We start from the raw sequence: 14,074 nt of genomic DNA on the forward strand, positions 1-14,074 counted from the left end.
CAAACATGGTATGTACTCACTCATATGTGGTTTTTAGACATAGAGCAAATGATTACCAGCCTATAATCCATACAGCCAGAAAAGCTAGAAAACAAGGAGGACCCTAAAACAGACATACATGGTCCCCTGGAGAAGGGGAAAGGGACAAGATCTCCCAAGCAAATTGGGAGCATGAGGGGAGGGGAGAGGAATTTTGGGGGAAGAGAAGGGGAGAGGTGGGTATGACAGAGCAGGAAAATTGAATCAGGGAGAGAATAGAGGAGAGCAAGAAAAGAAATACTATAATAGAAGGAGCCATTATAGGATTTTAAGAGAAATCTGGCATGAGGGAAATGTCCAAAGACCTACAAGCATGACCCCAACTAACAATCTAAGCAGTAGTGGGGAGTCTACCTTAAATACCCTTGCCTGATAATGTGATTGATGATTACCTTATATGCCATCCTAGAGCCTTCATCTAGTAGCTGATGGGAACAGAAGCAGACACCCACAACTAAACACTGAGCTGAACTCTTGGAATACAGTTGCAGACAGAGGAATAATGAGCAAAAGGGGTCAAGACCAGGCTGGAGAAACCCACTGAAACTACTGACCAAAACAAAGAGGAGCTCATGGACTCCAGTCTGATAGCTAGGAAACCAGCATAAGACCAACCTAGATTCCCTGAATGTGGTGTAGGCCGGGAGGACTGGGCAGTCTATGGGACCTCTGGATCAATATTTATCCCTAGTATACGAATGGCCTTTGGGAGCTTACTCCACATAGAGGGATACTCCCTCAGCCTAGACACATGGTGGAGCAGAAAGGGCATGGGTTGGGGGTTGTTGGGGAGAACAGAAGAGGACCAGAGGGTGTGGGAACTCGGATTAATATGTAAAACAAGCTTGGGAAGGAAATCAGCACTCCAGAAACAAGTGTGAAGGTTTGCCAGACAGTGATGTACTAACCTGTGGCAAGACCTGGATGATAGTAGTATATCCACTGCAGACTCAGAAGCACTTCACAGTGAGTAGCACAATTGAGTACTACAAAAGCTTTTGCCACAGTGGTTTCAAATGCTAACATTTACTGAGTGCTTATATCCTTACATTGAGGTTTTTATATACAGTTTATTTTCAGGACAACAAATGAAAGCCAGATATTCTGTAATCTCCATTTTGCAGAAGAACAACGAATTTACAGAGATGTTATGAAATAGCTACCATATTAGCAAAATTATAAAAATATTTTCTTACTCTATGCTGAATCATTACTGGGAAGTAAACATCATAGAAATTTACCCTAGGAAAAACTTTTTCCAGCTTTTTAAATAACTTTCATTATAAAATTTAGTAATTCAATGAAGCAAAATTGAAAGGGATGACATTTCATTATTTATAAATGCTGTGGTCCATAATATAAATGGTTTACAAATTAACCTGCACCCAGTCTCACATGATCAGCATGGCTGGCCGCTTCCTGGACAGATGTTAAGGCATGGGCATCCACTAATGTGGAGTGCACTAAGTGCTATCATTGCCACAATTCCCACAGTCTAGTGAGCACTGACAAATATTTGTGAAGTACAGATCTTTGAGACATGGGAGTTGACAAAACAGTTCCAAGAAATAGATAGCACATCAATTTTACATTTATTCCTGGCACAAAATGCAGGCAATAAATGTGATGATGAAGGCACCATAAAACGATAATACTTAAGCTGGTCCTGGAGTGTTTATATGTTTTTCAGGGTTTTATTTTTGGGGGTTTTACCTTTTTTTGGAAAATGTGTATAGGGTAGAAGATACAGGCTTACGACATCATAGAATATTATTATATAGTCCAGATGAGAAACTAGGAAAAGGGAGTTGTATTTGTTATGAGGAGTAAATGGAAATAAAATTAACATGGTGAATTAAAGAGATTGCTTTGAAAGACCTAGTATATGTCAAGATTTTCTCCCTTTATTTAAAGCCTTACTTAGGAAGTTGAACTTTAGAACCATTTGAGATTTGTAAAATTGATATAATTGAAGGCAAACAGTAGTTTCTTGTTACTCAGAAGTATTGTCATGCCAATATGGAGTCTGTCAGAAAAAGAAACAAAGGAATCTATAAGTTGCTTTTAGATTGATTTATTTGCTGGTTTAAACCACTTTTACCACCTAAAATTGTTTTTGCCTCATCAGTGTGATGGAATCAGTGGGCTGGAAAATAAAAAAATTTCTGAGTCCCATTTTTACTGTGTGGCAGCTAAAAATTGAGAAACTTTGTCCAATTCCTTTTACACATATAAAAATTAAATTAAAATGTCATTTCCACAGTGATTAATGTTTCATTAACTGACCAAATCTCATACTGGCTAAAAGATGGAGCTGTAATTTACTGAAATATTCATAAAAGATTGCATGTCAATTTATAACTATATTTTAACCCCAAACCATTCATTTTTCTTCATTTTAATAATTAAAGAAATGTAGCAGATGAATTTGCATTTCACTTTTCTTTCATTTATAAAACAATATAGCATTTACCAAAGCCTTTGGGCTACTTTTGAGTTTATCTCCTCTGAAAGTTGTTAAGAAGCTTACTCTTCCAGGTTCTAAACATAAAACATGAAATCTGCTCTGAACTTCAAATTCTGTCTTCCCAACATAGGTAAGTCAAGTCGGTCTGTGTCTTGGTTCATTTTCCTGTAGCTGGTATAAAATACCCAAACACAGACAACTTAAGGGAGAAAGGGTTTAAAGGATTGTTTTGGCTTACAGTTCCAGATGGATGGAGTCTATCATGGCAGGAAGGACTTAGCCATGGGTAGAGAAAACATGGTTGGTCTCATTGTATCCCCACACAGGAAGCAGAGACAAACTATAAGACCTTAATGCCCACTTGCACTGAGAAACTTCTCTCACCAAGATGCCCCCTCCTAAAGATTTCATAGCCTTCCCCAAAATCATCATCAGCTGGGAACCAAGTGTTCAAACACATGAGCCTATATGGGGACATTTTATATTGAAACCACAAACTTTAACTATTTTTAAATGATACAGCTACATCCAAAACCTCCTATCAACTTAGCATACCATGCACACCCTATGTTCCAATTTCCTCTGAATTCTACCTACCTCAACATCTCATTGAACTTACTCACCGTGAATGACATTAATATTAATTCTATATTCTGCAACTTTGGTCAGTGTTTTAATATTTGCTTATTTGGCTTCATAAACAAATAAAGCATGGGGGATACTCCTTATCTAATTTCTAATGCTCATATATGCATTCAACACAATAGAATCAGAAATACCAGATATTGCAAGCTGAGCATGCCCCCCAAAAATGGAATAGTGGAATATTATGATGAATTTTTTTCACAGTTTTGTTTATTTTTTGTTCCTGTGTGGGGAGGGGGGGGGAACACATATGCCTCAGTACATTTGTAGGGGTCAGAGGACAGCTTTCATGTTTCCTACTCCATCTTTCTTTTCTTCATCTCAAGGAAGACTAGCCCATCTAAACAGTCTTTCACACACATACATGTATGTTTAAAATTAAAGGAATGTTGGAAATAGAGAGTTTTGTAAGGAAGGTAGACATTGCTCTGAATTCTATTCTTTGAACATAATTTTTCCAACAAGCTTCCCATGCCCATTTAAGAAAACCCTTTGAGTAGCCATAATAAAGCATTATGCTATATAAAACTGTCAAGTAAATACAATTTTAAAATGCCCTTCCATAATGATATTCTCATTATTGAAAAACAGCATTATAGATAAGCTACCAATAGAGTCATATTATATGGCAAGCATTGTGTTTTCAAAATGTTAGCTGTAATGCTTTTCTGGGTACAAACTAGATTATAAGCACATTTTAATAACATAGCATTTATTAAGAATTATAGAAACATCATAGATGACATACTGTTTTAATATACCATTTAAAACTTTAATAGTATTTCATTTTAAATGATGGGATCATTAGTTATGAGCATAATAATCAGAATTATCTTCAGGAATGACTTTTAGACAAGTTATAATGATGCTCCTAAAAAATTTACTGAATATAGAATAACTTCTTCTCAGCACTTTCAATAATTTACTGGTGGTGCAATTTTTCAAGTTTTGTTTACTCATAATAAATTCAAGTACCTAGTACGAGTATGTATTTGTATGAATCCACATGATAGAAGAAAATTAGGAGTGTGACTGATGTTTGAAATTGCCATTCTAATCTAGTACAACACAGTATAAACCTACTGCAATTAAAAACACAGTACTTAATCTTATGGTATGGGATCATCACAGTGTGGCATATTATAAATGTTTTCCCTTTGCTGCATATTTTGATTCTGTGTTCATGAGACAATGATTCTACAATGTACTGCATCATCTAGAAACAGCCCACAAAGGTCTAAACCCATTTCTAAATAAAAGTTCAAGATGTCAAGGCAATACTTGGAACAATGATGGTATCCTTCCTGGTGGGAATATGTATCCAAATCATGTTTGACTCAGATGTTCAAGGTCACCTTCCCTTTTCTACACAGCAAGTTTGAGATTAACCTGGGCTACAAGAGGCCCTACAACAAAGCCTGGCATATCAAGTTGAGGCAGAACCAAGCCCCTCCCTGCTGAGTAAAAGTTGAGCAAGGCATCCTACCATAGGTCATAGGCTCCAAAAAGTCAGCTCATGCACCATGCTAGGATTCCCACAAACAGACCAAACTAGGTCCACATGCAAAGGGGTTAGTTCAGTCCCATGCAGGTTCACCATTTGTTGGTCTATAATTCCTGAGTGCCCAAGGTCTGTTATATTTCAGCCGTCTCTGTGAGTTTCCCATGGCATAAACTTGACCCCCACCCCTTGCTCATATAATTGTTCCTCCCTCTCTTCATTTGACTCACAGAGCTTGGCCCAGTGCTTGACTGTGGGTCTCTGCATCTGCTTCCATCAGTTACTGGATGGATGTAGGTTCTATCATGACAATTAGGGCAGTCACTAATCTGATTACAGGGGAAAGACAATTCAGACAATGTCTCCACTATTGCTAGGAGTCTTAGCTGGGGTAATCCTTGTGGATTCCTGGGAATTTCTCTAGCACCAAGTTTCTCCCTAACCCCAAAATATTCTCTGAATTAAAACATTTTACACTGAACAGAAGATAGCCCAGCAAGACTCAGGAGGAAAACTAACACAACTCCCAAGGCACAGGAAGCAAAGAAAACTACAAGATTAACAAGCTTCTTCCCAAGGCTATAAAGAATGTAAACAATGTCTGGAATAAAGGAGATTTTCTGGTGGAGCTGCCTACAGAGATTGCCAGGGATCTCCATGGACATGACTTTCATGAGTCATCATCAATGCACCTGCCTTCGAGGCACCCATGCTTTATGTATTTAAGCTCAACAATAGGAGGAATCATTTATTTGGTATGTTTTCAATGCCAAATCTGGGGTAAACAATGTTTGCTCATCTCTCCACAGGGAAGCTCACAAACCAGTGTTGCTATGTTCCTGTAATTAAGAAAAACCATGTATGACTAAATGATTGTACTTATAAGAGAAATCAAATTATATATTGCTAATACACTTTCTAAGTACAGATAATTCCTGCTTTGACTATGTCAGTTTGCTGTGTTCCTACTGCATAAATTTCTTTCCCACTATTCTTTCAAACTTAAGAGAAAGACAATGTTAACGGGATCTTGTATTATTGTTCATGCATTTGGACAGTATAGATTTCCTATAGTCTGTAAGACCGTCTCACTTGTTGAATAAATATTCTATGTGCTATCTATTGTAGATATAGCATACTTTAAATTCTGATATCAAATCTAATACAATTCTTCTGTGTTACATGGACCTGAGGTATTAGACAATAGAAATAATTTTAAAATTCAAATTTGCATATGTACATATATGTATATTTACACCATGAATTTGAAGGAGAATGGGGAGGGGGGATAAAGGAGAGTTTGTGGATTCAAAGAAACCCCAGTAATCCTTCCAACATTTGAATTGTGCATACCATGCCAAACAGATAATGTTCATTGTGTCTCACTAACCATGAGTTTAGTATATTGATTTAATAAGCAATACTTTATGGGGTGCTATATTATTTATGATTTAATAAAGATTGCCTGGAGCATCAGAATGCAAAGCTAGCCTCACTATTTAGCTACAGAGACCAGGCAGTACTGGCACACACCTTTAATCACAGGACTCAGAAAACAGGTAGATGGACCTCTCTGAATCCAAGGCCACCCTGCCCTACACAAGAGTGAAGAGTAAAGGAGCTCATGCCTTTGATCCCAGCACTAGGGAGATGGAGATAGGAGGATATGCCTGGGTGGAGAAAAGAATATAAGGAGAGGAGAAACGAATTCAGAGTGTTTGCCTCTGAGGATTTGTAGAGACAGGGTTGTCATTTCAGCTGGGTAGAGGTAAGATCTACTGGTTTGGCTGCTTCGCTTCTCTGATCTTCAGCTTGAAGCTTGAACCCCAATATCTAACTCCGGGTCTTTTATTTTTCATGTTACAACTATATAGTCTAATATTTAAAACATCATTATTGTATCATTTAACAGCCTTTACTGAAGTCATTTGTGTGAAACTCAAGAAAAAGACTAAATTCTCAGCCTAGAATGTATCTCAATTTATTTTCTAATGTTGACAACATAGAATCTTCCATGCATACAGACATCCCTTATTTCTGTTAAGTGAAGAAAATTCAGCTAATGGCTAATGAATACAGACCAAAATTATATCTTATAGGTGAATATCCATTTAAATATTTGCAGATTCAAACATATTGATGTTCCTATAACTGATAATCTTATCATATTAAATGTATTTCCCTTTCTCAATAAGTTGGTGTAAAATGAGTAGCAGTTTTTATCCAGCCTAATAAATGAAAATGTATATGAATAATAGAAACAGATCTAATAACTTAACAACTATTTCTCTTTTGAGATTTTATAAGGATAGAAGGGTATTTTATAATCAAACTGCACTGGCTTTATCACTAATGACAACATGGACTATGTCAATGAATCAATTACTGCAGAATTACAAAGATTCCCAACTCATCTATTACTAAGCTTGAAGATATAATAAATCTGTTAAATTTGAAGCAACTGTTGCATTTTAAAACAAGTGCAAATGGATAATGAATTAAAGATAGCAAACAGTATCAAGGGTTAGAAAGTTTAGACTTTTAAACCATTAAAGTTACAGGAGTAATAGTGCTTTTAATTATCCAGAAACTTCCAACTGAGTCCTTACTCAGTTTTTACATAAATTACATATGAATTATTAAAAATATACTTTTATGATTTCTTATGATGTTTACACCTGACATTTCAAATTAGTCAGGAAAAAATAAATAATATTTTCTCTTTCTTCCCTCTATACTTTCTTGCCCAATAAATAAATTCCTAGTCTAATAATTTGCTCTTGCAGTAGTTATTAATGAGTTTCATTATAATGCTATAAAGCAGATATAACACTTTGAAATTTACATATATACACATGAGTCAGATGTATTTATAAGTTTATGTATGTATATATCAAAATAATTCATTATGCACTCATGTATAAATTATTTCTAAACAATAAATATGGAAAACATTAGAAGGAAAAGTTCAAACTTCTGCAACTCTCTAAAGAATGAAACAAAATGCAAATTAAATGCATAATGTATTTTGAAAGTAATAAAAGCTATAGCTAGAAAGCATATTAAGAAAACTTTTCCAGTTAATTTTACTGTGTCAACAAAAAAAAACAAATTTTTCATATTTAATTACTTCTCAGGAATTCTAATTCATTAGATAATTTTTAAATTATTGGAAACAAATGTATTAATTATAGTATAATAAGGTATGTTAATTATAGTGTAATAAGGTAGGTTCAGAATCCTAATCTTTTTCTTTTCTTGTAGTTCTTAATTATACTTCTACCTGGAGATACAATTTACATAACACATTGCTGAGAGACTACAAAGTCTCACTGATGAACTGCATACATTTTGTTACAGAAATAGTAACTGATGTAATAGTAACTAATGCAATCTGAGATAATGAAGTGCCCCATTCTGGCTAGATTATTCTCTCATATCAACTTGAAGAAAAGTATATGTATTTTCCAAACTTCACCTAATATACTTACTTTTCCATTCTCCCCAATTTTAGTAATGCCATCAGATTTTCATATTGTTTTAAATAGACTTGTATTTAGCATCTTGTATTCTTCAAAACATGTTTAAGATATCTCTTGCAAATTCCAAAATGGCAGTCCACAATTTGTTCTACATTCTCCCACATTTAGCATACAATGTGTCTCATTCATAGGATGAGAATCAGCTGAATATTTATTGCCATCTTTTCCCACCAGTAGTGACGTGGATAATATAAATTGCAAAGGATTTTGAGTCATCTAGAAGGAAATGAAGACAAAGCGTGTCCTTCAGAAGTTCATTTCCCTCTGTGAATCAAACTGAAAAGGGATAATAATGTCATTGTCAACTTTGTGTCAATAAAAAAAGTATTATGAAGTTAATTACATTTTCATAGTAAAGAACTGCATCCCAAACTATCAACAACAACACTAAAGTATATACATTTTGAAGCTTTGTTATTTAACCCATAGAGCATCTTAGTCTTCATGTAAGTTGTTGGTTGTTTCTAGATTATTAGAATGTATGTATTTTATGTTACATTTTAACTCATTAAATAAATGTCTAAGAGAATCTCAGCATGCATGAAGGTCTGTGTCCACAGCACATTACCCTTAGATTTAATAATAGCTAGAAAATCTAAGATTCATCTTAAGCTTTAAAAAGTCTACGACATTGATAACCTATCTTTCCTAATAGTTTTAAGTCACTAGCTGTTACAGTGCCATGACTTTTTTCTTTTGGTTTCATATTCTGATTAGAAACACAAAGTCATGCAAAGTGTTACTATCTTTATGATCAATGTCTGAGACCCAATAAAAGTGTATAAAGTTTATAAGGAGTGCTAGAATTATAGTGATTGACAAGATAAAAACAACATGAGTTTTAAAAAGGCCACACATTGGCATATATTGAAATACATAGGAAAAATAAATATTATGGTGTTTTCATGATATACAGTATAAACAATAAATGGATATTTATATTTATTTGTACCGATAGTGTTAAAAAGTTCATATGTGACAATCTTAACACAAAAGCAATGCTCCTTGGAGGTTGGGGTTTGGGACAAGATTAAGTTAAAAGGTCAGAGACCCTAAAATGAGATTATTATCCTCATAAATTAAGACTCAGGCAGCATGTTTGATACCTTCCACCATGTGAAACACATTCATTTATGTCCACAGGTAACCAAACTTGTCTTGATCTTGGTTTTCACAGTACCAAAAACAACAACAACAAAAATTGACAGGTAAGTTTCTGTTGTTAGTAAGCCATACACACTCTAGGGTAGTTTGTTAAAGAAACTTGAACAGATATACACAAAATGCAAAACATAATGATGCTAGACACTTATTTAAACCAAGAAGTATGGTAGTGCTTCCACTGGCTTGGGAAATTAGATTAAAAAAAAAACTACACAGAAAAAGATGCTTGGGTGTTGGAAGAAAGATCGACTATGAGCTACGTGATGTGTCCTTAACACCTCCACATTTGCTACTCTTACTAGTCTCGTGAGGTAAAACTGTTAAGGGCTCAGAGCACATCACTGGGAAAAGAATCATATTTGGTTGAGTTTCTTTGCCAAAGGTAACAGTAGTATTTATCAGAGATCCATAACATGGCATTTAGAATTTTGTTATTTAGTTTATTTACAGCAAACAACTTGATTAAAATGTCCTACAAAACTAAAAGTAATTGGATTTGATGCACAAAAATAACTGCAATACTAAAATTAATTAATCATAAAAATAAAATTACACAGTTCTTATGTCAACCTATCAGGTAGAGAAGAGAAATTCCAATATCTATCAAAATGAGGTTTACAGAACTATGGTTACCCTACAGTTAAATAAGAATAATTAATAAAATATTATCTTAATTCTTGAACTTCTAGTAGATCTTAGAAAGATGATATTAACGAGATTCAGGAACCCTGTTGTCTTTGTTGTTACTGTTTTGAAACAAAGATACTTACAACAAAGGGCTATCCATACTTCAATAAGCCAAACACTTTTCTTTGAGATAGAGCTCACAGGATAGAGAAGCAAATTAAGTAAATTGAGATTATCAATGGGAACAAAATTTTATAATTTAGAATCATGCCTCATCCTACCATGTGGTGGTTAAACATTAAATGTCCCCAATTGGCCCATATGTTTGAACAATTGATCCTGATTGAACACAGAGGGTGACAGACTTTGAGCTTGTGACAAACTTGAGCTCTTCGAGCAAGAAATCTGTGGTGGTGTGCTGCATCTGACAGCACACCAGGAATGCCTAGCTGTCAGCTAAGACGCAGCTTGAACAAAGAGCTAAAACCCCAATTAGGCAGGAATTGATATCCAATATAATACAGACAAGGTGTTATAAATGTTTTATTACAGTTGCAATTTATAAACCCCCAATGATTTAAACTTTCTATATATTTATTTTTATTAATAAAAAAGTAATGTTACTTTTTATGTTTATTTATTTTTTGTATGCATGGATGTTCTGTCTACTTGTGTTGTCTATGTACCATGTGAGTGCACTACACTAGGAGGCCAGTAGGGGGTGGTGGATCTCCTGGAGCTAGAGTTACAGTGGCTATGAGTCACTAAATGGATGCTTAGAACACAGCTCATATAAGTGGGCATTTTTATTTGCTGAGTCCTCTCCAGACTACATATGGTTTTAATTACAAGTGTCATTACAGTGACAAAAAATAATTCATGAAAGGGTATTTACAAATACTGGAGGGAAAGGTACTGTTGAAAAATCAATAGCAAATTCCCTTTAGATAAATTAACCAGGAAAAAACAGAGTAGATGATTATAACTTATAGGATCAGAGAGAAGGAATTTTCTAATAATTTCCTCTTTTGGTAACCAATTTAGTTAGGAAGAAACAGAAGAATGAAACAGGTGTATTTATGACATAATAAAGGTTAGTTAATTAATTTCCTATGGTAATATACTGACAAATCGTTCATTCTCATCTAAATGAATCATTCATGAGTTTTTGGGAGACACACAAAAGACTCAGAATTGTGTGAAGATTAAGGAAGGAAGTGACACATTCCCAGTTAACATACATGTGTGTAAAAATGTGAAACTGATGTTGTTGCCATCTCTGTGAGTTCCTGTGAGTATCAGCCCTACTCTTACAGTATTTCTGCCTCCTCTTCTACACAGATCTCTCAGACCTGAATAGAAAGTTCAGGTAACAACATCCAACTTAAAACTGAGTGCCCCGAGGTCTCTCATTCTTTGCACTTTATCCAGTCTGACCCCTAACTAAGAAGCTATTTGCAATTGCTACTTTCAGAGAGAGGGAAACCACAGTTTTCTCCAGAGGAGCAGCACTGAGTCTATTAACCACGCTCCAGGAAGCTGGACAGCACCAAACAAGCTCCTTGTTTGCCGTGTACTTTTGCTGTTGACTTGTGGCTTGGTATTTCTGTTTGTTTGTTGAGAGAAAATACAAGAGAAAAATACAGAGAGATAATACAAGAAGTTGTCTAGATATGGAGGGGGAGATATTTGGGGAGATTTAGCAGAAAGAATATGATCAAAATATATTATATGAAAAAAATGTTAATAAAATTTAAAAATATATTGAAAAAAGAAGAATGTGAAAGCAAGTATGCTCTTGATATTACATACTTTTAACTCAGTACTTAAATTCAAATGAAATAAAACTATGCACTCACCTGAGAATTCCTATTAAAAGTAATGAAGAACTTTCAGCTTAGTCGCTGATATAAAGCTGTGCCTATCATCCTGACTTCCAACCCCTGTGTAAATGTGAATCTATGTTCCCACTGTGCCAATTGGCAAAGGATACAAAAATAGCTCAGGTGGTAGTTGATACAATCCGAGCTAGAAAAAAAAAAAAAAAAAGGTCATGCTGCCTTGGTAAGAAAAGGATGAACTATTAACAGACCTAACAGACCTTTTTAAATTTAACAGATACATATTATTTTATATTTGAGTTGATATTTAGTACTTCATATGTAAGAAATAAATGCATAATATACAAACTGAGAGGATAGAGAAAAAAGCAACATTATATTAGCATGTGCTATCTGTTTTACACTCCTTGTTATTTCCATTGTTCTCAAAGCTAGACAGGGGCACAAGGTGCTATCTGTCTGTTAATCTGCACTGAATATGTACATCAAAGAATTTTTCACGTTCTGTCTTTATAACCATTAATTTATTATCAAAACAACTCACTGCATTAATTTCCTGAATTTAGTATATTTGTCTGTCCTCCTTTGATTTATAAATGAGAGGATAATGCTTGTTCCACATTTAGCTGTTACTTAAAAATAATTTTTCCATTATGTAAATGTACCACATTTTCTTTATCCATTCTTCAATTCAGAGACATTAGGTTGTTTCCAGGTCTGGCTATTACAAATGATGCTGCTATGAACATTGTTGAGCAAGTGTCTTATGACTGACAGAGCATCCTTTAGGTATATGTCCAAGAGTGGTATCAATGGGTCTTGAGGTAGGCTGATTCCCAATTTTCTGAGAAACTGTCATACTGATTTCCAAAGTGGCTGTATAAAATTACATCCCACCAGCAATGTTCCCTTTATTCCAGCATAAGCTGTCCTTGTTATTTTTGATCTTAGCCATTCTGGGAGGTGTAAGATAGTATCTCAGAGTCATTTGGCTTGTATTTCCCAGATAATTAAGAATGTTGAGTACTTGCTTAAATGTCTTTTTGGCCAATTGAGACTCTTCGGGTGAGAATTCTCTGTTTAGTTCTATATTCCATTTTTCAGCTGAATTGTTTTGTATTTTGATGTCTAGTTTCTTGAGTTCTTTATATATTTTTGAGATCAGCCCTCTGTCAAATGTGAGGTTGGTGAAGATCTTTTCCCATTCTGTAGGCTGTTGTTTTGTCTTATTGACAGTGTCTTTGCCTTAAATAAATATGGAGGTCTCATTTATAAATATCATACTTACTGGTTTTATTTTAATAAAAATTTTATTTTTATTAAACACAGATCCTATGGGTCTGTGTATAGCAATGGAGAAATGACTGCCTACTTCTCAACACACTGCTGTATTGACCCTTCTTAGTTTCAACCTCTTACCCAATTATAAGGAAACAAATGTATATTTCTGACAGGCTTTGTGAGCATATGCCTCGAACCCAGCATCTGGATATTTATTTGTCCTATAATTTTCTCTTTCTTCCCTCTTTTATTTATTTATTTATTTCTCTATGTCTAATTTTTCCTCTTCTCTTGTTTTTTTTTTTTTTTTTTTTTTTTTGAGACTGGTTTCTCTGTGTAACAGTCCTAGAACTACATTTGTTTTAAAAAGGATAACCAGATTGTTAATATAGATCACATGCAATTAGGAACAATCTTTCACAGAGATTATGACGGCAGTTTTCAGACTATCATATCTAAGGATAAGTGCAGGCTGGCATTTTGTGACAATTAACTACCCCACCACACACATTCACATAACTCAGGTTGTCTGTCATTTGCACTCACTAGACAGTAACTTGCTATAATCTTAACTGATTGGATAATGTGTGCATATATGCCAGTGAACATACATATTAAACCAGATCTGAATGCTCAGTCTGCAGAGTCTGCTTTCAGGGAAACTCATGACTCAGTCTTCCTCCACCCACCACCCACCCCCACCAAGCCAACAGTGACAGGAAAAGAAAACCCCTGAGATATCCTCTCTTGACCATATTCTTGCAAGTCTCCAGAACTATGAGCCAATCTATTTCTAACCATCTGAAATCCCACAGTGCATGAAATTTTCTTATAGGAGCATTGAATGAGCTAAATTACATATTACCTATATGATTGCCCAACAGGCCAAACAAGTTACTGAAGGAAACCAGGAAAATGCTGCCTCACTAAATAATATAAACAAAAGTAAAGTACAAAATGTCACGCA

This window comes from Phodopus roborovskii, unplaced genomic scaffold (assembly GCF_943737965.1).
Source record: "Phodopus roborovskii unplaced genomic scaffold, PHOROB, whole genome shotgun sequence".
In the NCBI taxonomy this organism is placed as follows: Eukaryota; Metazoa; Chordata; class Mammalia; order Rodentia; family Cricetidae; genus Phodopus; species Phodopus roborovskii.